Source organism: Bos javanicus, chromosome 15, assembly GCF_032452875.1.
Source record: "Bos javanicus breed banteng chromosome 15, ARS-OSU_banteng_1.0, whole genome shotgun sequence".
In the NCBI taxonomy this organism is placed as follows: domain Eukaryota; kingdom Metazoa; phylum Chordata; class Mammalia; order Artiodactyla; family Bovidae; genus Bos; species Bos javanicus.
In genome coordinates this window covers 39,475,934-39,498,766 of record NC_083882.1, presented here as the reverse complement: position 1 = coordinate 39,498,766, position 22,833 = coordinate 39,475,934, and the positions used below count along the sequence as shown (strand labels likewise).

The following is a 22,833-nucleotide window of genomic DNA, read 5'->3' as shown; positions in this document are numbered from 1 at the left end:
TATTAGATATATCCTTAGTTCCTAGGACTAGGCAGGGATGCTGGTGGGAATGTGATTTTAAAAGGTAGGTTGCCTCTTTACCCCATGGGGGCCTGGTATGCAATGGCTGCAGACAGTATGTAGTGTGTATGCAATAGTGTAATGCAAGCAGCCTATTGCTTGTATGAGTTGCCCTAAGGAACCTTGGAGACAGCCCTTTCCAGTGGATATTCATGTCTGGCATGCTGTCCCTAGTCTAGGCTCCAGACAGATATGCGCAGTACATTTGGAAAGCCCCAGGGCACAGTGGCCAGGGTCCACATTGGCAGAGTCATAATGTCCATTGGCACCAAGTTGCAGAACAAGGAGCAGGTGACTGAGGCCCTGTGCAGGCCAAGTTCAAGTTCCCTGGCTGCCAGAAATCCACATTTCCAAGAAGTGTGGTTTTACTAAGTTTAACGTGGATGAATTTGAAAACTTGGGGGCAGAAAAGTAGCTTATGCCAGATGGAGAGCTGTAGGGTCAAATACATCCCCAGTTGTGCCCTGCATTCATAAAAGCCTTGATGCCATCCCCTGCTTACTCCCATCCACCAATAAATACTACTTTCCTGTCTACAATAAAATGAAAGTCTAGTTTTTCTTACATTAAAGCTTTATTGGGAGGAAGACTTTGAAGTTTTTATTTTAACACTGAATTTCCATTTGGTAGGTGGAAAGAAAAAAAAGGGGGAGGTTGCCAACTATTTAAGCCTCACCTACTTGGAAAGGTTAACTCATAAACACTGTAATGAACCAGGATTTGAGGCCAACCATCCAAGGTGCCAATATGGCATTCTGTGACGGGAGAAGAGGATAGAGGAGTAAAAGAGGCAGGGATCATATGAGAACACCTAGCAATCTAGTCACCTAATCACCTTCATTTTCTCAAACCTGCTGTTCCCAAGAAGCAGGAAGTCAGTGAGAAAAAAATATACTTCCCTCATCTGGGTCCATACTGGAACCCCCAGTTAAGGCAGTGACATGGTGTGGGATACAGGGTTCTGTTATTACACTGTGGTGGTTCCTTAGCTCCGAATGTTCTTGGGCAGCAAAGTGTCTTCCCCAGAAGCAGGGCTTTAAGTTGGAGAATATTTGAAAATAAAAACAGCACTAAGCACTACTAGTACACTGTTTAAGTTGTTTTGAATTCATCTTGGAACTAGAAATTCACAACGCGGCTCTTGGTATTTCTCAGCTAATTTATGTTGAGACAAAAAGGGGTTTCAAGGCCAAGGAGCAGAGCACCTTGGAATTTTCCAGGGATCCCAGCCCAGTACGGCAAGTTATCTCAAAGGCTGTCCAATTTGAAGGTGGATAACTGGTGACTTTAACTAAGGAGACAAAACCAGAATAACATGAAGTGGTGCCAGAGAACACATAAAGTGTTCTGGGGCACTTGGCTCTCCTAGTTTCATATTAAAATTATTTTGATTATTATAAACAACTTTGCAGAAAATTTACCCATAGCCTCTGCAATAAAATTAGATTTATCTCTATGAATATTTACAACTTTGTCCATATGTATACATAACTTTACTAACTTTTATTCACTCTATATGATGGGGTTTTATTTTGGATGTGGCATTATTTTATATTTTTCTTTTGACTTTTTCTGTATAGTTCTGCTCTAATATTTTATTTAACATATTAAAGGATGACATAATATCATAACCAGTTGATAAAACAAATTATTTTTCTCAAAGGTGAATCAAACTTCTTACTCCTTATTGTCAGACTCTCTGACCATAAAACTCCAAAGCAAACCCCTCCCCCAAAAAAACCTGTTTCTACTATAGCTTTTGGAAAAGCTTGTTGTTTGTTTCTATTTATATCCAATGAAATACTTTATGAGAACATATTGTCAACTCACTCTTAGGTAATAAACCATAAAAATTTGATAGTGGCACATCTGAAAATGACAAATAATAGGAACAACACAAATGATAAAAGGGAAAATTAAAGATAATTTATTTGTTTATAATGCAGTGGGTTTTGCTGAAGTCTGATATAACCACGCTAAAAGCAAAACGGCCCGATTACTCTGCTCTCTGGAATCTCATTCATTCATTCACTCATTCAACTGATATTTATACACCTACTATATGCTAGAGTTTCTTTTAAGTGTGGGAGCCACAGCAGTAAAAATACCCCTTCTCTCACATATCATTGAGGTAGCATGCAATATATAAATGAATACATAACAAAACGTCAGATAGTAAAAAGTATTTGAAGAAAAGCCAAGAAGGGAAGAGGCCTGGAAAGTGATGAGATTGGGAGAAATGAGGAGGGTGGTCTGGGGAGTTTTTGGATGAGGGAGGAATTGAAGGGAACAATTGAATCCCACGTTTTTCTGTGGCAGGAGGTGTTGTATACCCGTGGAGGAAGAGCAGTACTCTTTCACGTCTCTTCATTGTTTTTTATTTACTCATCCAAACAATATTTGATTTTGTGAAGGTACTATTTTGATAACTGTGGGAGATAGGAGAGAACCACAGAGGTGTGGTATCTGCCTCACAGAGTTTATGGGAAGACAAGACATCACAAGTGCACTAATGTTTTGAGAGAGGAAGCACAGGGGGTGCTTTTTATTCCTTGGAGGTCAGAGAAGGCTTTCCCGAGGAAGTGACCTTCAAACTGGAGCAGCAGGCATGAGCCAGCTTAGCATGAACAGAGGCACTGAGAGTGAGGGAAATTTACAAGCAGAGAAGTCAGTGTACAACCTTGTTTTGCTGATAACTTTCAACTTTTGTCTCCTATCCAATCTCTCAAAGTCTAAGAAATAACATCATTTGACCATATTTCCTTGCCTCCCTCTGGCAGATGTACAAATGCACAAAGAAACGATTTGGCAGGAGATAAAGAAAAAGACTCAGCATGGGGGCAAAAATAATAATACAACTGAAACTAAATGACTCTATTGATATTCAAGATTTGAATATCTTTATTTACAGTATGTTTTATTGTCAATCAATCCTTTTGATAGCTGGAGTGCCCTTTGAAACATAGGATTGGGGTAATAAATTTTCCAAAGACTTCTTATCAAGCTATCATCATTTCCTGTTTTGTTTTAATTGGACTGTATATAAATTTTCTTGTATCTTTAACATAAGACTTATGACAGAGAGAGAAATAGTCACAGGAGGGGAAAAAAAAAAAACCCAAAACCTGACAAGAAAATATATGTGGTGCTCATTGTCTATACCAACTGATTCTTTGAACCCCGTGGGGTAATGATGTAGGGTAGGGAAGCTGTGGGCCCATTCCATAAACCTATACTCTACAAAAACTATTAATAATAGAAGAAATTGGGGACAATGTGACGGTTTTGCCTGTTGGTGTATGGTGACTCCATACCATGAAATAGCCCGTAGCCATTAGGTGTCATGTTGTAGAATAAGGCTTAATGACATGGCTGAATGTTCACAATAGGTTCCTTTTATTTTTTAATGTTTTTGGCCGCATCATGAGGCTTGTGGGATCTTAGTTCCCTGACCAGGGATGGAACCAGCGCCCCCTACATTGGAAGTGCGAGTCTTAACCACTGGACTGCCAGGGAAGTCCCACAACAGGTTAATTTTAAAAAGAAGGATACCAAACAAAATTTCAATGTGATAAAAGTTAGATTATAATATAACATAGTTATAAAGAAAACTCAACAAGGACAATACATCAATATTTTAATGGGGGTTATATATGCTTAGTGAGATTATACATTTTTTTCTTCTTAATGTTTATTAATTTTTTTGTCACAAAAACGTATTAGTTTTATAATCAGGGGGAGAAAAGCAATGGATATTCTTTTTCTTTGTTCTTGTTTCTTTCTTTGTTTTTTAATTGTAAAGAGAAAGGAAAGATTTGAGTGGCAATCATTCATTTAATGCACACACATCTGTGTGCAAAATGAAACTTTTCCTTAGGCAGGTTTAGAATCAGTAGCTTTCCTATGAATGGAGTAAAGGACCCAGAGTTACTGCAGAGAATCCAAATAGGCTTTGTTGCCTGGGATAGTGCTTGGTGATTATTTTTTTTCCCACATTTTTTTCATTGAAGTATAGTTGATTTACAACGTTGAGCCAATCTCCACTGTATAGCAAAGTGATTCAGTTATACACATACACACATTCTAAGGAGATTACTGACTTTTAAAGAAACAAAAAGAGAGGGCGAGCCAAAAAAAATGACAGCTTTATAAGCAATAATGCTTTAAAAAGAGTGTTTTTTCTATTACAAATGACAGGTTTAAATAATACCCCCAGAAGTATCACTTACGACTCACTGTCCTAACTTCTGACCTTTTAACTGGAATATGTACGGTGCATTATTTATTTATTTGCTGTTGGGCGCGCTGAGTCTTGTTGCTTTGTGCGGGCTCTCTGTAGTCCCCAGCAATCAGGGGCTGCTTTCTAGTTGTGGTGCATGGGCTTCTCATCGCTGTGGCTGCTCTTGCTGTGGAACACAGGCTCTAGGCACTTGGGCTTCAGTGATTTCGGCACACAGACTCAGTAGATGTAACCTGTGGGCTCTAAAATGTAGGCTCAGTAGTTGTGGTGCATGGGCTTAGTTGCTCCTCAGCATGTGGAAGCTTCCCAGGCCAGGGATCAAACCCATGTCGCCTGCATTGGCAGACAGATTCTTATCCACCATGCCACCAGGGAAATCCTGATGTATTCTTAATAGTGTGTTCTTGGCTTGTTTGCTGGTTGTCCCATTTCTTTTGCCCATGATGTGTGTGGGTGTGTATGGGGGTCTACAGGTGTGCACATACGTTTATATAATCAGCCTTTATTTTTATGGTCTCTGAATTTTGTGTAAAGCTTAGAAAGGCCTTTCAAGTTTAAAAATTTTACTCACATTTTCTTCTAATGTTTTTTAATAGATTGCACTTCTTACATTCAAATCCTAAATAATGGTTGGTTATATTTTGTTGTAAAGATTAGGGTAGAGAACAAGCTTTATGTGTTTCAACATGGCTAGCTAGTTGTTTTAATAGCATTTATTGAAAAATCCATCTTTTTTTCCTGATAATTTAAAAGTCACCTTTAAATTATACTCAGTTTTCACGTCCATTGGGTCTACTTCTGGATGCCTTTTCCTTCACTTCTTGGTTTGTTTCTAAACCAATTCCAGGTTACTCTAATCGGCACACTTTGCAGTGTGCTTTGATAATGTGTCCCAATCTATCCCCTCTTTTCTTTCTCAAAAGCATATTGTAATCTCGTTTAAGTTAATGTACTACTTAAAAGGCTTGACTTAACACTTCACGTTGCTTTACTAACTAGAAACTTTTTCTTTTTTTTTAATTTGGAGCATTAATTTTAGTGATGCTCACTTTAGCAAAGCAGGGCAAAACCTATGCCAGTTTTATAAAGACAGTGTCTATTTGTTCTTCAGGGCTTCTGTTGGAGAAGCAATGTGGTTACTGGTGCTTTAGCTCCCTCTAGCAAACACCCCTCAGCCAAATGGAAAAGCCCCTTGACATCTGATCACCAACATCTCTGAAATCTTGGCCATGTCTGCAAACAAGATCTAATCTAAAGCCTAATTACACAGTCTAGGACACATTCCAAATAAGGTATTACTGCTTTCCCATTCTGAGCTGCTAGGGCTATCTTATTCAAAAAAGAGTCAAGGAAGGTCATTAAAGAAAATTAGCTGAAATTATTATAAACACTGGTTAACTCATCAATGCCTGATCGTTTCAAGTTCCCATTTTTGTACACCCAGATATGTCCACCTTGGTTTAAAAAAATCAAAGTGCACCTACACGTATCATCATAAACCACTCTCAACTGGATCAGCTGCTGTGATAGATGATTCTTTTCCTAATTTCCCCTTAAATGACAAATGTCTTCAAAAAGTGATCTGTACTCACTGGTGACATGTTGTCTTCACTGATTTTTTCTATGCTCGATTTTCCCAATATCCTACATTGATCTGGCTCTAGAAGCAGTTTCAGGAAAACAGCTTTTTTTACAGTCAAATTTCTTTGTTGTTGTAACAAAACCTTTTGCTCAAGTATAAATTCCCCTTATCTTGTTTCTACACCTGTTGAGATTTTCTTCCAGTTTTTCAAATCCAGCTTTTCACTTTCTTGCTTCTCCTTCTTTTTCTGTTATTACTCTGTATTTTCTCCTGTTCTGATTCTTCTCTCACTTCAGTAGGCATCTTTGGGGACTGTTGCTCAGCCCATGCCCCACTTTGACAATCTCTCCTATTTCTTTCTCTCTCTCTCTCAGGGGTTGAGAGCATCCATGAAGGACCATGTACAAATGGGGTGGAGTAAAGAGCTACAGAAAAAGAGAATCATCAGGCAGATAGAGCAAAAGACCAGTCCAGGGGCCACATGACCCCAGAGGAGAAAAGGGGAACTGCTTCACGCCTAACTGCTACATCCTAGTTCTAATCCTCTATAAGGATATGCTGTGCTTCTTACTCTAGGATTTTATGAGCTACCATTTTCTCCTCCAGAGAAATCTCCCTCTTTGGACTAAGTTAATTGAGAGGCTTCTGTTTCTTGCATTCCCTAAGTCTGAGATGACATCCCCATCTCTAAGGCATACTCCTGTGCATTCTCCTTTCTTTTACATGAAACCCTAATCATTTGGAAATTAAAAAAAAAAATGCTCACCGCCTTTGAATTGGTGACTCTTGAACTTATGTCTCTAAAGTATGAAGTTTCTTTGTTTTCCAAAGGAATCATCAAAAGGAAGAGGTAATTTACTGAAGTACTTAAGAGTGTGAGCTCTGGAGTCAGACTGTCTAAATAGCCTGATATCTTCAGTTTCCCCATCTGTAAAATGGGAATAATAGAAGTAAGTGCCTTATAGGAATTCGTGAAAATTGAGGTAATGCAATAAGGCTCTTAGAAGAGTACTGGACTCACTGCAAACCTGCAGTAAATATTGTTGTCATGCTACCATTTATAGCAACACATTTCTGCTGGGCTTTCCACAAGAATTTTAACATGTCCATCTCAGGATTTCTCAACTTCTTTCCAAAGACAGCAGACTGCATAACTTCCTGGTCCTGTCATTAGCTTCTCCATTCAATCCAACAGTACTGGAATTTGACCTCAGGTCTGTTTGACTTCAGAGCCTATGCTTATTCCATTAAATCAGTCATTCCCAAATTTGACTACATCTCCAATCCCAAAGATATTTAACAGAATCTTCTAGATTGGGGCTTGAGATTTTGTATTAAAAAAAAAAAAACAACTTCAGTTAATTCTAGTGGATCTGATCATTGAATCAGAGTTTGGGGGATTATTTTGGATTGTGCTACTTTGTTTTCACCATCTATAAAATGGATGCAGTAAATATCTATTTCATAGAATTTTAATTTAATACACATTGACTCTTTACTGCGTTCCAGGCATTGAGCCAGGGGCTTTCTGTCCATTATCTCACTTATCTCTCACAATGATCTTGTGAAGTAGATATGGGGCTTCTCTGCTGGTTTAGATGATAAAGGGAGAGATATGTGGGAGACCTGGGTTTAATCCCTGGGTTGGGAAGATCCGCTGGAGAAGAGAATGGCTACCCACTCCAGTATTCTTGCCTGGAAAATTCCATGGACAGAGGAGCCTGGTGGGCTATAGTCCATGGGGTCACAAAGAGTTGGACACAATTGAGTGACTAATATTTCTACTATTCCTATATGGGATACAAAAGAGGTTTAAGTTACTGGATAGAAGTTGTCTACCTAGCAAGTGTGGAGAGCTAGCATATTAATCGCTGGGGCCAATGTGATATGAAGATTATATTAAATAATGTGTGGATCCAGTTCTTACTTGGACACTTTCTGTGACAAGAAACTCAACTTATTGGGGCAGAAGAGGCTCTAGTTGTTAGAAAATTGAGTCATTCTAGAATTTCCACCCATAGGTCCCCCTTTGACCTTGTGGGGTCCTTAAAATTAAGTCCAATTTCTCTTCCATTTGACAGCTCTTCAAATGTGTGAAGACAGTTATCTTGTACCCCTGGGGCAAAACCTTCTGCTTCCTTTAATCCTTCCTCCTATGACAGAGTTCCCAGCCTTGTTACATCCTGGTCCCTCTCCTGGGCATGTAGAGGGTTTTTATTTGCCAGGCCTTCGTTGGAGATGATACTCTACATGTATAATGACCACCCCTGGGCAGCACTGTAACCCCATCTTGCTTTAAATGTCAGGCTTCTATGGATCCACCTACTGTATGACCTTGGGTCAGCTGGTTAAACTCTGAGTTTCAGTTTCCTCATTAGTAAAGTGGGATTGTCCGGATTAAGAGGGAGGATACAGGGAAAGTGCTTAGCATACAGTAGATGCTGCACAAATGTCTATACCTCCACTCTTCCTTCAGGCAGACAGGGGTTCATTAATCAGCATCTTTAGGTAATGGTTACTTAACAAGTTTCTTATCCAACTAATTACATTAGAATCTAGATTTATAGTTCCTCATCTTGTCCACAATATCTTGTTAAATACGTTGCTAAAATCCCACTTACACAGTGTGGTCACCTCATGAAATCAGGGCAGAGACAAAGTAAACAGCAATCAAATTCCACGTGCAGGTAAACTTCAGAAAAGTAGTAAGCTAGTGATGAAGTTGGTTAACCTTGCAAATGGTCACCATTCAGGCCACAAGCATATACTGGACAACCACTATGTACCTGGTAGTGAACTGAGGACAGGCTACCGTTTTACAATATTTAAAATGCAATTTCTGTGTTCAATGAACAAGGCTAGAAATCTAGTGTCTTGGAGAGTAGTCTGGGTCACAAGATTGAGCTAAGTGATTAGATCAATTTGTTCCCATATCCAGTCAACAAACATGCTAGGAATCAGGCACTGCCCCTATCCCTCCATCTCACTCCCAGCTAGGTGCTAAAGGTGAGGGGGTGAGTATAACAACAAAAAAGACGAGGTCCTTTCATTTAGGGAGTTTAATATCTAAAGGGTAGGGAGCTCTTTGTGTTAAAGGCCCTCTGTTAAGTGCTTGAGATGCAAAAATAAGATTCTCCCTCCTCTCAGTACTCAAGTTGTATCTTGTTATGAAATGTTTATTTTCTGCAACTATTTGTTTCCTTCCGTCTCACTCCTTGGACAGCTTTTCTACGGTAGAAACAGAGCCACTGGGAAGTTGTATGCTACACAGTAGTGCGGCCACTGAAAGGAAAAGCACTGGAATCGCTCCAGGCTAGAGTTTTCTCTTTTGAACAGGAAAGACAGCTCCAATCGGATGCTTGGAGGTCAGGACGAACGAAAAGAACGTAAGAACACTTGAATTGAAAAACCTTCTAGAAATACCAAGTATTTCTTCTCTCGTTTGGACTTTGGCAAACCAGGATGTTTTGGGAAGGATCTGGCACTCTGTGTTCCTAAAATTGGTTTCCTAGATGGAGTTGGAGGTAGGGGAACGAGGAAATGTTTCTTTAGTCAGGATACCCCGAGTGAAAAAAGGGCAAGGAGGAGGAGTGAGAGCCGTGACCCAGAAGCAAGTCAGGAACCTAGAGAAGGACATCTCAAGCGACTGCAAAGAGTGCGGCGTCTGGACCCGCAGTGGCCAAGGCTAACAGGAGACCAGGGGAAAGAGAGAGGACAGGGGCGAGGAAATCCAGGGAAAACGCGTCGATTGGTCCTCTCCTTGGGGCGTGTGCTTCTGTGCGCCAAGCGATTGGTGGCGGGAAAGTAGCAGGTAAACCGGCCCTCGCCGCCTCGCCATTGGTCAGCGGCCTCTCTTGCTGCCACACAACTGGCTATCAGGCCGCCAAGCCGCGCGCGGATTGGCCGGGGGCGGTCGCCGAGACCGGCTCTCTTCAGGCTCTAGGATTGGCTGGAGGGAAGAGGCAGGTATCCGGGCTCCGCGACTCCTCCATTGGTGGGCGGGGAAGGGGGGTTGGGCACAGCGATTGGTGGGCGGGGGGCCGGGCCTGGGCCGGCGGGGAGCGGATTGGTCGGAAAGTAGGTTAGTGGTGCGACATTTAGGGAAGGCAGAAAGTAGGTCAGGGACGGAGGTGCCTGTTTACCCGCGCCGGACTCACCGCCGCCGCCGCCGCGGGATCCGAGTGGGGGCGCGGGCGCGGGCGCTCCCGGCGAGCCACGGTGAGTGTCGGGCTGGCCGCAGCCAGCGGTGCGGCCGCGGGCACCCCGTCGGGGCCGTTAGCACCCTGGCAGGCTCAAAGCCCCCGCCGCCGCCCGGGGCGCAGCCCGGCCGCCGGGGAGCCCTGCCCGACGTGCCCGCTGCCGGCCTTAAAGGGCCCGTGCCCGCTCCCTGCCCCCACCCGGGCCGCGGGGAGGCTGCGCCCCTTAAAGGCGCCGCACTCGTCCGCCCCCATCCTCCCTCGCGGGGGCTGGCGCTGAGGACTAGAACGGACAGAGGTGCCGCAGGCACCCTTAAAGGGACCGGGAAAGAGTCCGCGGAAATACCCATCTCCCCTCCGCGGGCATAGCTACCTGAAGTCGGGGTGGGGGGGCGGTGGTGGTGGTGATGGCAGGAGCAGCCAGCTGCCTCTTAAAGGGACAGCTCCACCCTTTGGGATCAGTGACCCGACTAAGGGCTAGTCCTAGGATGTATCCCCGGAAGGTTCAGGGACCCCCGAGGGGACCATCCTTGACGGCTGCACTCCAAGGGCGTTGGGTTAGAGATGCGGCTTCTGCCCTTCCTCCCTCTCCCCTCTACTTTCCTTTCGGGAGCCTGCAGGGCTGGATAGGGGCGGGGAGGGCGTCTCCGCCGGGCTTGGGGAGTCCGAGCCACCCCCTACCCCTTTGGCCCTTTCGCGGGTGCTGGGGCTGCACCTGGGTATTCCCGGCCCGGGGATGCGGCCGACCCCAGCATGCGAACTTCGGTCCGGCCTGCGCCGTCTGGGTCCTGGGCAGCCCGGGGAGGATCCCCGTGGGTCTGCGAGCAGGTGCTCCACGACAGGGGGAATGTCACCCGGCGCCCAGGTGTGGGCCCGCCGGCCGCCCTGGAGTCCTGGAGACCCGCGGAGGGCGCAGCGAGGCTGGCTTTAGCACCGGATTTGACAGATGTCAAAGAAAAAGCTTCCCGCTCGAGATTGTCGGGCGTTGAAAGCCTAGAGAGCTCTCGTTTGCTCGGAGGAATAAGTGGAAGAATAGAAATTAATGCCGATCTTGTGGGGCTCGAGTGAGTCACCCTGAGGGGTCGTGGGACCCGGCTGCAGAGCCGAGGGCAGACGCGGGGAAAGGGAAGGCTCTACTGGCCATAGGCGTCTGTTGTTAAGTTGATGCTGGCCGGTGGAGTACCAGGCTGTGCCCCTCACCTCACGTTTCTCAATCCCCTGTTCCCTCCCCTGCTTTGGCCCATTCCGATCACCTAGCTCTGTTTTGCCTCTTTTCGCGGTTGTGGTCTCCTCTCCCTGCTTGCATAGCTACTCCTCGGCAAGGAATTATTAGCCAAGTTTTATCACTTAGCTTCCAGAAACAAGATTCAAAGAAGCATTTCTTGACTGTACGTGTATTTCCAGGATCTTCGTTTTATTAAAAAAAAAAAAATCCATAAAAGCTGCCCATTAGCTGCATCTAGTTTCCCACAACGCTTGCTTGTCATTTGTCCTTGTGACATTCGCCGCTGTTCCCTCTTTTAATCTATTTTTATGTGACAACTATTATTTTAATTCTTCTTGTCCCATTGATATCAGGATCTGTCGATTTGGGTTGGTAGAGTTTTTAATTAATGTGCTGGTTGAATCATGAGCTTAAAATAATCTTTGCTGCTCCAGAGCAGTTTTGAATAATCTCATGCTCTCCGTGCTTGCAAGACTTAAAAAAAGAAAAAAAAATCACTGCTGTTAATTTCGATTTCCATATCAATGAAACTCCAAAATGTTTTCTTAATGCAAAGTTCAGTCTTTCACTCCATGATCTATTACTGAGTTCACTTTATTGCTAAGTCTTTAAAACACTTTGTTGAACATACCTGGAAGGCTTTAAAATTTCCCGGGCAGGATTTGAAATTGCCTGTATATCTAAAGCTGAATCTGTAGACGTATTTTTTGTTTTGATTGTAGATGTAGCTGGTGAATAATATAAATAGGTTAAAACTATAGTTAAATGTATACCTTATTCCAACCCCTAAGGTTTAGAAAGAGGGAGAGAGAAAAGAACAGGGGTGGTGGAAGTGTGCTAGCCTGAGAGTTAGAATCGCCTGGTTCCAGCCCAGACTTGGGTTTTCATGGCTGTGCCACTTGGGGCAAGTCACAGAACCCTTCTGGGTTCTACTTGCCTCAGATGGAAAGTAAGGCAGGAGAACGAGGTGATTTCAACAGTTCCTTCTGCTCTAAAGTTCTGTGCTTCTCTAAATATTTAATATGGCTGAATTTCAGGTTGGTGTTTACCTGCTGGAACCTCCAGAATATCTGAGCTGACATCCTATTTTCATAGGAAACTTAAACAGATCAACAGATGGTGTTTTAAAGAATCCATTTCAAATGATTTATAAAATGATGACTATTCAGGAGTTTGTCAGCTATTTGCAGAAGAGGTTTGCCTACCAAAGAGAGGAAAAGGAAGTGGCCCTACTTTCAGATTTATCACTTCATACCAATGATCTATATGCCATTTATATATACTAAACAAGGGACAGGCACTGTAGAAAGACTCGTTAACAAAATGCACATGAATATGTAAAAGCTAAATATTCAGTATCTCTCTTTGGTATAAGGGCTGCCTTCCTTTTGTGGGCTTTCTTCTATTTGTGATTCTATCGTCGACTCTCATGGTGGTTGGAGAAAGTCAAATATTAAGGGAACATTTTCTGTCCCAAATGATATTACAATCACAGGCAGTGATTTGAATTAACATCATGGTAGCAAATGAAGGGAAGTAATTGTTTACTTCCTTTTTAAACCTTGAGGTTTAATCGAAAGCCTGGAAATGCAGGCATGTCACTCTTCTCCAGTCTTTTCTCTCCTCATTACCGCTTCATCATAACACTCAGATTTACTCCTAACATCCACCCTGGCTTTCCTCCTCCTCTCTCTAAACAAGACCTGCTCTGACTTAAGCTCCCTCAGCTTCTCTTCCTTTCTGCTCAAAATGTCTTGTCTCTTTCCCTCATCTTTCCTCCTCACCTCTTAGTTTGGAAAAAGCAAGTGAATTTCTTTCCTGTTCCCTCTTGGAGCCTCTGGCAGGAGCCTGGTCTCTGGTGGCAGGACCTAGGACTTGGGTTGGGTGGTGTTTCCTTGGACAAGTGCTGGATTCCTCTGACCGCAGGCTCCGCCTCGGTAGTGTAGTGAAGGTGCCTGCCCCTTGGAGTCCCTAGATCAGGGGAGATGATAACGTGTAAGATGCCAGGGACGCAGGAAGCCCTCCCTCAGTGTCTGCTGCACTCCCTTCCCAGCACTGCCAGGGTGCTGTCACTAGAATTTCCTTCGTGCTTCTTTCTCTCAGCCTCCTCACCAACCCCAGAAAAGCCCTTGTCTTGACTGATGAGGGAAGGATGGAAAAGGAAGAAACAGGCCTACTGTGGGCTGCTGTGCAGCAGGCAGCTTTCACAGGTGTGCATTTGTGCTCCTGGGTCCCTCTGTCTCTCTCTCCCCTCCCTGCCCAGCAGCTGCTCCCAGGGCTGTGAACATTGACCCCCTCAACTTTCTCATCTGCTCCATCCTCAGCTCCTGCCCTCTGGCTTCTTTCTCTACTATCCTTCTTATTTATTCTCAAATATCTCCAAAAACTTCTAAGTCTGGAATCCAGGTGCCCATTCTTAGTCCTCAGTTGTTGATCTTGGCCCTTTTGCAGCTTTTACCCACATGTCTTTTCTTCCTTCCTGAAATCCCCTTCTCAGCCTCTGGGTTTTCTTCTTACACACCCTAAAGGTAGGTGTCTGTCCAGGTCTCTGCTCTTCACACTGTCTTTGTTGGCTTGGGTCCCGTTTCTTGTCCTGATGTGTCTCTCCTGCTTTAGCTGCTAGCAGGTCCATCATGGATATTAATTGCAGCCTGTTGCCAGCATTGGTGGCCTTGGCATAACAGGTTGCAAACAACTTGCAAACATGGTCTCATTCATCCTCAGGATAGCTGTACTCCTTCACCATCAGGCTGTCCTGAAAGGGACTTTGGTTGGGTGGCTAAAAGTGCAGACTTTGGAGCCAGATTTTGTATCCTTTCTGGTTATATGACTTGTGGTCAAGTTGCTTTGCTCTCTGTTTTGGTGTCCTCATCAGTAAGATGGGAATTACTGTAGTCCTTGGGCTTCCCTGGTGGCTCAGCTGGTAGAGAGTCTGCCTGCAGTGCTGGAGACCCAGGTCCAATCCCTGCGTCAGGAAGATCCCCTGGAGAAGGAAATGGTCACCCATTCCAGTATTCCTGCCTGGAAAATCCCATGGACAGAGGAGCCTGGCAGTCCATGGGGTCGCAAAGAGTCGGACACTACTGAGACTTCACTTTCACTTTCTAGTCCTTACCTCAGAGTGCAGTATGGATTCAATGAGTTAAAGAATGAAAAATACATAAAGCGCTTCCTGAATCATAGTGAGCATTCATGGATATTAGCTATCAGTTTTGCTGCTCCTTCTTCCCTTTCCATACCCAGCCCGCCTGGCCGTGAGCACGGGACTGTCAGCTCCCTGGACCAGCCTTCGGCCTGTTCTGTGCCTCAACCTTCCCTCATCCAAATCCTCCTCCTTTTTAAGCTCCAGCTCAGATGCTTAGTCCTCCTGGAGCTATGCTTCATTTTGTTTTTCCTCCTCTCTTGCTGGGCAGCAGTGTCTCCCCAGCCCTTGACCTAGCTAGCACTAATTATTTTAGGTACTGCTGCATCCCATATCGTGTTGGGCTGCCTCTGGGAATATCTTACCTGCAGGTTCCAGGCCAATCACTTTTGGGGCACTAATCTTGGTTTCCCCAAATTAGAGGCACAGGGAGCTTCAGGACATATTTGTCCAATCCCAGTGAATGATCTTGAGGAGGAGGAGGAGATGGGGTGGGGTAGGCACTCCGGGACTACGCACAGGAGGGAAGGAGGTCCACCTGTGGAGAGGTGGGCTGTGAGATGAGGGAGTGAAACGGGCACTAGTGGACGTGGCCATGAGTAACTAAGTCCAAGTGGAAGGAAGGATTGAGTTGGGGACCTACAGTTGTGGAGGTGAAATTGAATAAGCTTTAGTCATCTTTGCTTCAGGAGAACGTGGAGTGCTGGCATATGATGGGAAATGATTTTTACATTAGTACATGCTGTCCTTTTAAATAGGATAAACTCATGTTTAGCCAGCCTGGTTAAAGAAGGGGATGGATGGTCTGTCTAATTTAATATTCTGGTTAATACTCTACCCATTAGATTTTGTACATATGCTAAGTAAAACATTTACAAGTGTTTATGTGTTCAACTGCTGTTTGAAATGTGTGACCTGGGCAAATTAGTTAGCTTCTTTGAGTCTGATTTACCTCATTTGCAAAATAGAAATAATAATAAGGATGATAACAGCAGCTAATGTTTATTGAACATTCTCTGAGTGCCAGCAGATATGTTAGTCACCTTATGTTTATTAACTTGTTCAATCCTCGTAATAACCCCATGAGGTAGGTAGAGCGATTATCCTTATTTTACAAGTGAGGTGGTTTTGTGCACTGCCCAGCTGGGATGGGGCCCGGGCTGGATTTGTGGCAGGGGGAGGGGGAGGGACAGTCTGCTCTCTAAACGCGGTGGTGGATGCCTTCTGGGACGAACCTTAGGATTTGATCAGTGTCAAGCCAAGCAGGCCCTCGATAATTGGTAACCGGTCTTATTGTTGATGGGCTTTCTTGGTGGCTCACATGGTAAAGAATCTGCTGGCAAGGGAGGAGACCTGGGTTTGATCCCTGGGTCGGGAAGATCCCCTAGAGGAGAGTATGGCAACCCACTCCAGTATTCTTGCCTGGGAAATCCCATGGACAGAAGAGCCCAGCAGGCTACAGTCTGTGGGACTGTAAAGAGTCAAACATGACAGAGCAACTAACACTTTCACTTTTCACTTTCACTTCTTGTTGACAAACGTGGCACGTGCCTCCTCTTAAACAGGACTGGAGTCCTCTGAGGTAGGGCACAAGGGGTGCACATTTGGATATTACCCGAGGGGCACTTACAGGGGCTTGTGGGCATGCTCCTTACGTTCTGTTGTGCATTTCTGTGTCTCCTGCTTCCCCCCTGCCTCTCTGTGGCATTGCCCTGACATGGGCCTTACGTGGTTCAGTCAGCCCCTCCTCAGGCAGCTTGTGAGAGATGAACAGAACTCATTACCCACTGCCCCCTGACGTGGCCATCACTGGGAGGAGAACTTTTGTAAAGTCTCTCACCTTCCCCTCCTCTTCCCAGCGCCTTACCCCAAAGACAGATGTCCACAGCCTTAATGTGTACGTATATATAGATAGATTTCTTTAATGCCAGTTGTTCCCCGAATACATTTAGATAGTAAGGAAAATGTTGTTTTATGTCAAGAACCTGTTACATAAAAATGTGTTATATAATGTTCAAATATATACTGCACAGTGAAGTTATATACTACTTTTTTCCCCAAAGAATAAAAAGACAGTAAACACAGGCTTACTGAAGGTAATTAATCTCAGATGTGAAAGGCGTGGAAAGACATGCCCTGCCCTCAGAGTTATCATTTTGAACCTCTCTTCCCCTTCTTGAATGCTCCAAGTATAGACAGGACGTTTGGGAACTTGACCCAAATCTGCCATGGAATGCTACTGGGAAATACTCTGGAAGTTGTCTGTTTTTTTTTTTTTTTTTAAACTGGGGGAGTGCTCCTTGCTCACTTGCATCTCTCTGATGTCTAAGCAGAGGGGAGGGGTTCTTTTTGTCCCCCTCCTGTTCAGACCATCAAGGTCATCCTCTAACCAATTTTTTTCTCTACTCTCTGCTTCCTTCAGTTCCTCCCACATGATGTATCCAACTTTGCCTCCCAAGAGCAGCCCTGCTGCCAGTGGCCTGTGGTCGACACCCCTGTGTCCGGTTCTCCAGGCTCTGCAGAGTCTGCCCGCTCCCCCTCACCAGCCCCGCCCCTCATCCTCCACCTCCACTCCCGCCCGAGCAGGTTGCCAATTCAGTTCTGCTTGTCCCTGCCCAGGCCACCCTGTGCCCTACTCTCTCCTGCTGTCTGTCTTCTCTTGGATTCTCCCTTGACTAGAGAGGCCTCTCTTCTCTACCCCAGCTTGCCTTGATTCTCTCTTCTTTGTGAAGCCTCCTCTGATGATATTTGTCGCATTTGCTCTTTCTTTCTTTTTTACTTTTGATTGCCAGCCATTCATTCAGAAGCATTAGTACTACATAATTAGCATATTGATCATATCACTTTCAATCAGAATGGCCAGTGCTCTCACTTTTTAGTTGTTTCATGAATAATCATCTTGTCCTTACTTTCCCACCCTGCACCTATACTCACTCATGCAGTGAAGTTTCTTGGATGCCTACCATGTGCATAGCAATGTTTCAGGCATAGAAGATAAAGCAGTGAACAAAACAGAATCCTAGGGGGAGGAGACAGATCGAAAATACCTAAGCATGTTACCTCCTTGTAGTGATAGATGCTGGGTAAGCAACCACAGAGGGTAAAACAGCAGTGATGATGAAGAAGCTTGCTGTAGCTGGGTCCTTGGGTGAAGAGGTGACGTTAGAGCTCAGCTGAAGGAAGATATGGGTAAAGTATCTCAAGAAGAGGGAACAACCAGTACCAAGGCCCTGAGATTAGAAGCAGCTTGATTGTTTTTGAGGAAAGTACAGGCCAGTGAAACTGGATGATGAATTCCTTGAGGATAGATGTTTTGTCCTCCCTCTAATCCTCAGCCCAGGCTTCCCTGGTGGTTCAGTGGTAAAGAATCCATCTGCCAATGCAGGAGGTGCAGGTTCGATCCCTGGGTTGGAAAGATCCCCTGGAGAAGAAAATGGCAGCCCGCTCCAGTATTTTTGCCTGGAGAATTCCATAGACAGAAGAGCCTGGTGGGCTGCAACCCATGGGGTAGCAAAGAGCTGGACACGACTTATTAACTAAACAACAACCACAGCAGTCCTTAGCCCAGTGCTAAAAGGCCCTGTAAATACTTGCATTCACAATGGGAGCATTTGCCCTTGGTTATACATTGTATAAATAGCAGTTGACCGTATTCTGTTCAGAGGCTTTTAATAAAACATTATATTGCATGCATGTAAACAAATTAAGGGTTTGATGAATTTTCTCATAAATATACTCTTAGCATTTATCACTGTTAACTGTTTTAATTACATCTAGTGCAGAGCTTCAGACTTCAGAACTCTGTTTTACATGCATAGCCATCTTAAAAACAGGTTTTATTCCAAAAGTTCATTTATAAGGCAGTTGATGGAAACTTGGGATAAATTTTTCTGTGGAAAAAAGTGAACTAAATGGTGGTTTAGTTCCCAAGCAAGCCCATAAAAGCCTTTTAATGCTGATTCTATAATAACTGAAACCATACTATTTAGTGCTAAAGCATTATCAGCATTAATTAAGCCTTCCAAAGCCAGACCCCCATTTATATAGCATTAAAGGTCATTTACTCTTAGCATTCATGCGACTCATTGAACTCAGTCACTTCTCCTACAATTTTTCTAGTCTGAAAAGCTTTATAAAAGGGCTTTTTTTGTGTTTTGTTTGTTTGTTTTTTTACTTTTGTGCCTTTAGGATTTCATTTCTTGTGTTATAAATGAGACAGTGGTGTGAGAAATGGGAAACTGTGGGCTGGAAGTTGGGAGAGACCTGGGCTCCAGTCTCGGCCCAACAACTGGCTTCCTGAGTGAAGTTGCCCTCAGTGAACTTTGATTTCTCAGGTCTTGGCTATAAAATCCTGTTTTCTCAATGTAACAGGAAAACATACATACACTGCATTGTTCACACCTGCCCTCGAATAGCGACCTCCAGTTTCTTATTGAAGAATCAAGTGGAATACAAAATAATGAGGAACTCAATAAGTTCCCATGCGTAGTGCTCAACAGTTAATGCCTTCAGTATGAACCTTGACTTTGATCTGCTCTCTCTCCTGACCAGTTGAAAGAAATTCTGTCCTAGAACTTTCAGTCCAGATAAGATTCCTGTGTTCCTGGTCGACTTATCTTCCCTATAATTATGTAAATCGTTTTTTCTTTTTAACTCTTAGGGATAAAAATGGTGACTCTGGTTTGTTGCTTTTGAAATAGACTTACAAGTGCCCTTAGGGAATGGAACGAGTTTGCAGGAGAGAGCAGAGCTGAAGGAGTGTGGGATCAAAAACAATTTTAAATGTTAAATGCAAAGCTATTTTCAGTATCTTGCTGGAAGAAAAAAAAATTTTTTCAAGGCTTCAGATGATAGAAGAGGTTTCTGCTCTGAAGGAGAAGAGCCTCAGGTTTTACCATGGTGAAAACTACCCAGTTCTTTACCTGCCACCCCTCCCTTCCTCCTCTCCCACCTCTAAGTCTTGTTTTTGGCCTCAAGAGCGGTATTTGCTATTTGAGAGGTTTGATATTTAAGCAAATGCTAGTGTGAGGGCTCATCTGGGACCTAGGGTATAAGAGGCTTAGAGTTCAGCTATCTTAGGGTGCAGAGGGCTATATGATGAGCTTCCCCAGTAGATTCTGGAACGAGGGGAGCCTCATTGGCAGTGACAGTGCACTTTGAGCACTGCGTCTGCTTGGTTACTTGTGAATGGTATGTTCCATTTTTTTCTTTTTCCCTTGCTTGAAGGCATAGCAAGAGGAGTTGGTGCAAGAAGTTATTGCTCTGTGTGGATTTCACTTAGGAGCTAGAGGGTAGTGTTATACCCAGCCTTCCTCCTTGAATCCTGGAATACTGGCAGGAATTTTGTCTGTTTTGTTCTCTGCTGTATCCCCAAGCCTCTAAGAAAGTGTCTGCATAGAGTAACCACTCGATAAATAGCTGCTGATTGAGTGAGTTCAGCTTGGGAAAACCTCAACTTTCCCACCTTGTCTGATAGTATAGGCTTATGTGCTTGGTCTTGCCAGGTACTTTGGATTTTAGATTTCCCTTTCCTTTTGCCATCTGTATTTTTCTTATTCTTCAGGGTGGCCAGATATCAGTATCTTTTATTGATGATCAGGACTTACCTGGCCGTGGTTGTCCCTGCCCTGCTGATGTTCATCTTTACGTTATCTTTAATTGGCTCCAAAGTACAGAAAATCAATAGCTGAGCCACATCAACTAAAGAAAACTTCCTGTGTATTTCTTTGGGTGTAGTACTATACATTTCTTTATTCAATTGAGAGGTATCTGAAGGGCCATATACCAGGCACAATGCTAGACCCAGAGGAAGAACAGAAATAGTTATGGCCAAGGAGCCTGCAGTTTTATCTGCATATAGAGGATAATCCAAGGCCACATACAATGCCAATATAGATGATCTGTAATTGCTACAGGATTTCAGAGACTAGAAAGCTCTTTTTGAATTGCTGTGGTAGGGAGGAAGCTTTGTGGAAGTGATCAAATCCAGACTTTTAAGGATGTGTAGAATTGAGATTCACAGAAAAGCGTAGCACAGGTGTTTCCAGGGACTAGGTAGGTGGGAACATAGCATATCAAAAGCACCGAGGTAGGGATGACCAGTTTGTATTCACGGACACAGACTTGCGTGGAATGGAGGGTTTTTCATTTCAGACGACAATAATTACTAACACATCGAGAGTTCTTATGATGTCCTTCATACTTCATATATATTATCTGATCTAATGCCTACAAGAGCCCATGAAGGAGATACTATTATTAGCATCATTTCAGAGATGAGGAAAGTGAGGCACAGAGTGATCTAGTAACCGTCCTAAGGTCACATAGCTAAGAAGCAGCAGATCCAGGATTAAAAACTAGGCCATAGAGACGTGTGACCAGTGGAAGCCTCTGTCTCCCACCGTCCTCCAGATGCAGGATTTGGGTTTGGTTGGGAGTTTTAGAGTCACGAGCTGTAAGTGGACAAGACTGTAGTCTACTCCTTCATTTTGTAGAAGAAACTCAGCAACCTTAAATGGCAAGTCACCGTTTACCTAGTGAGGTAGAGACTGGTAGAGAACCAGTGAGGTGGTTTCATTATGATTAGGGTTTTTAGTGATGTGAAATTATTCTTCTCAGGTGGCGCTATGGTAAAAAGCCCGCCTGCCAATGCAGGAGATGTAAGAGATGTGGGTTCGATCCCTGGGTCGGGAAGATCCCCTGGAGGAGGAGATGGCAACCCACTCCAGTATTCTTGCCTGGAGGATACCACGGACAGAAACACCTGGTGGGCTACAGTCCATAGGGTCACAAAGCATCGGACACGACTGAAGCAACGTACGCATAAACATGAATCCAGTGTGAGTGTTCCAGTTGGATTGGAGCAGAGGGACTGACTGCAGCAGAGACGGGATGGGAGGCTACTAGCTGAATCCAGACAGAGATTCAGCTGAGTGGAGCCAGAACTGGGAATTAATTGTCAATTATGTTAATCGGCATGGCTGTTTTCAGCCGCCCTTTAGAATTTAGAGTGTGGGGAACATCTGCCTGTGTGAGTGGCTTTCAAGTATGTGAATCTGCAGTGTATTGTGACCGTGACACCTTGGTTAATGACTTCTCGAGAAGCAAAGCACCATTATGGAAGTCAGATGTTTAAAAACAAATACCCACATTTGCCAGGAAGGTTCCCTGATTAGAAATGGGATAACCTGCATTCTAGGCTGCTTCCAACACCTAAGCATCAGATTGTTGTTATTTAGTCACTAAGTCGTGTCCGACTCTTTTGCAACCCCATGGACTATATCTCTCCAGGCTCCTCTATGGGATTTCCCAGGCAAGAATACTGCAGAGAGTTGTCATTTCCTTCTCCAGGGGATCTTTCTGACTCAGGTATCAAACCTGCATCTCCTGCATTGGCAGGCGGGTTCTTTACCCCTGAGCCACCAGGGAAGCACTGGATAGCCTAAGCCAGAAACTTAATGTCTCTAGCTGTGACTAATTCCTTATCTGTGGAACAGGTATAAATTCATATCCAGCCCCTTACAGTGTGGTTCTAATGCTGGAGTAAGATAAGAGCTGTAAACTTGCTCCCTGGTTGTAGGGGGCAGAAGTTGTGGTTTTAACAGTGAAGGTGTACCAGCCTTTCAGGCAGAGCCTGGAGGGCACAGAAGTTCTCCTGCCTCCAGGGTGTGTTTAGGGATGCGGCGCTGTCCACCAGATGGGTGCTGACTAGCCTCACTTTGCTGGGTAGGGCCATATTTCAAAGATAATGGTATATTTCACCCTTAGAAACAGGGGAACTAGCCTGGGCGTGGATAGAAAAGTTAGGCCAGACATGCTAGTTAATCTGTACTCCTCTGTGCACACCACTCAGGTTAGTGATGGGCTGCTGTGAACTGGAAAAACCAGTGTCAGGATCCAGCCAGCTGGCCAGTTGGGCATTCTTAGATATTTCACCTGTCCTGGGTCAATAGGCAGAAATCCAGAAGAACCTTGATTACTTTGGAAACTTAATGAGTGAGCCAGCATGCTGCCCTGATGATACTTGGTTACAAAGCTTGTGGCAGTCTTGACATGAAGGATTGGAGATTTGCCGAATCTTAATTTTTGTTAGTATTGCATGATGTATTTATTATTCATAATAATAGTGATAGCATACTTAACCTCTGAGTATTTACCCTCTGCCGAGAACTACGCTAAGGGCTCACATGACTTTTCTCATTTAATACTCACAATAGCCCTGTCAGGTGGATTCCCGCTTTCTAGTTAGGAAGACTAAGATCCAGTGCCTCTGATGGTCCAGTGAGTGGAAAAGCCAAGATTCAAACTCAGAACAATCTCCCTCTTACCTGCTGCAATCTTCTTCCTCTCTTTTCCTGGGACCCTAAAATGCTTCCTAAATCTGGTTTT

The 22,833-nt window shown here is 44.1% G+C and overlaps 1 protein-coding gene and 1 pseudogene across 5 annotated transcripts in view; both read left to right on the top strand.

Annotated features, from left to right (window-relative positions):
* Positions 1-49: 49 nt before the first annotated feature.
* On the top strand, positions 50-195 carry LOC133227237 (small nucleolar RNA SNORA70; annotated as a pseudogene).
* Positions 196-9,924: 9,729 nt separating this feature from the next.
* The window catches only part of BMAL1 (basic helix-loop-helix ARNT like 1), a 107,987-nt gene continuing 95,078 nt past the window's right edge, over positions 9,925-22,833 (top strand). For 4 of the 5 annotated variants that reach the window (XM_061440738.1, XM_061440741.1, XM_061440740.1 and 1 more), the window contains exon 1: positions 9,927-10,100. The gene's annotated coding sequence lies outside the window, so the exon portion shown is untranslated. Of the gene's footprint in view, positions 10,101-22,833 lie in introns of all 5 variants that reach the window. The other variant, XM_061440745.1, reaches the window with a different exon arrangement.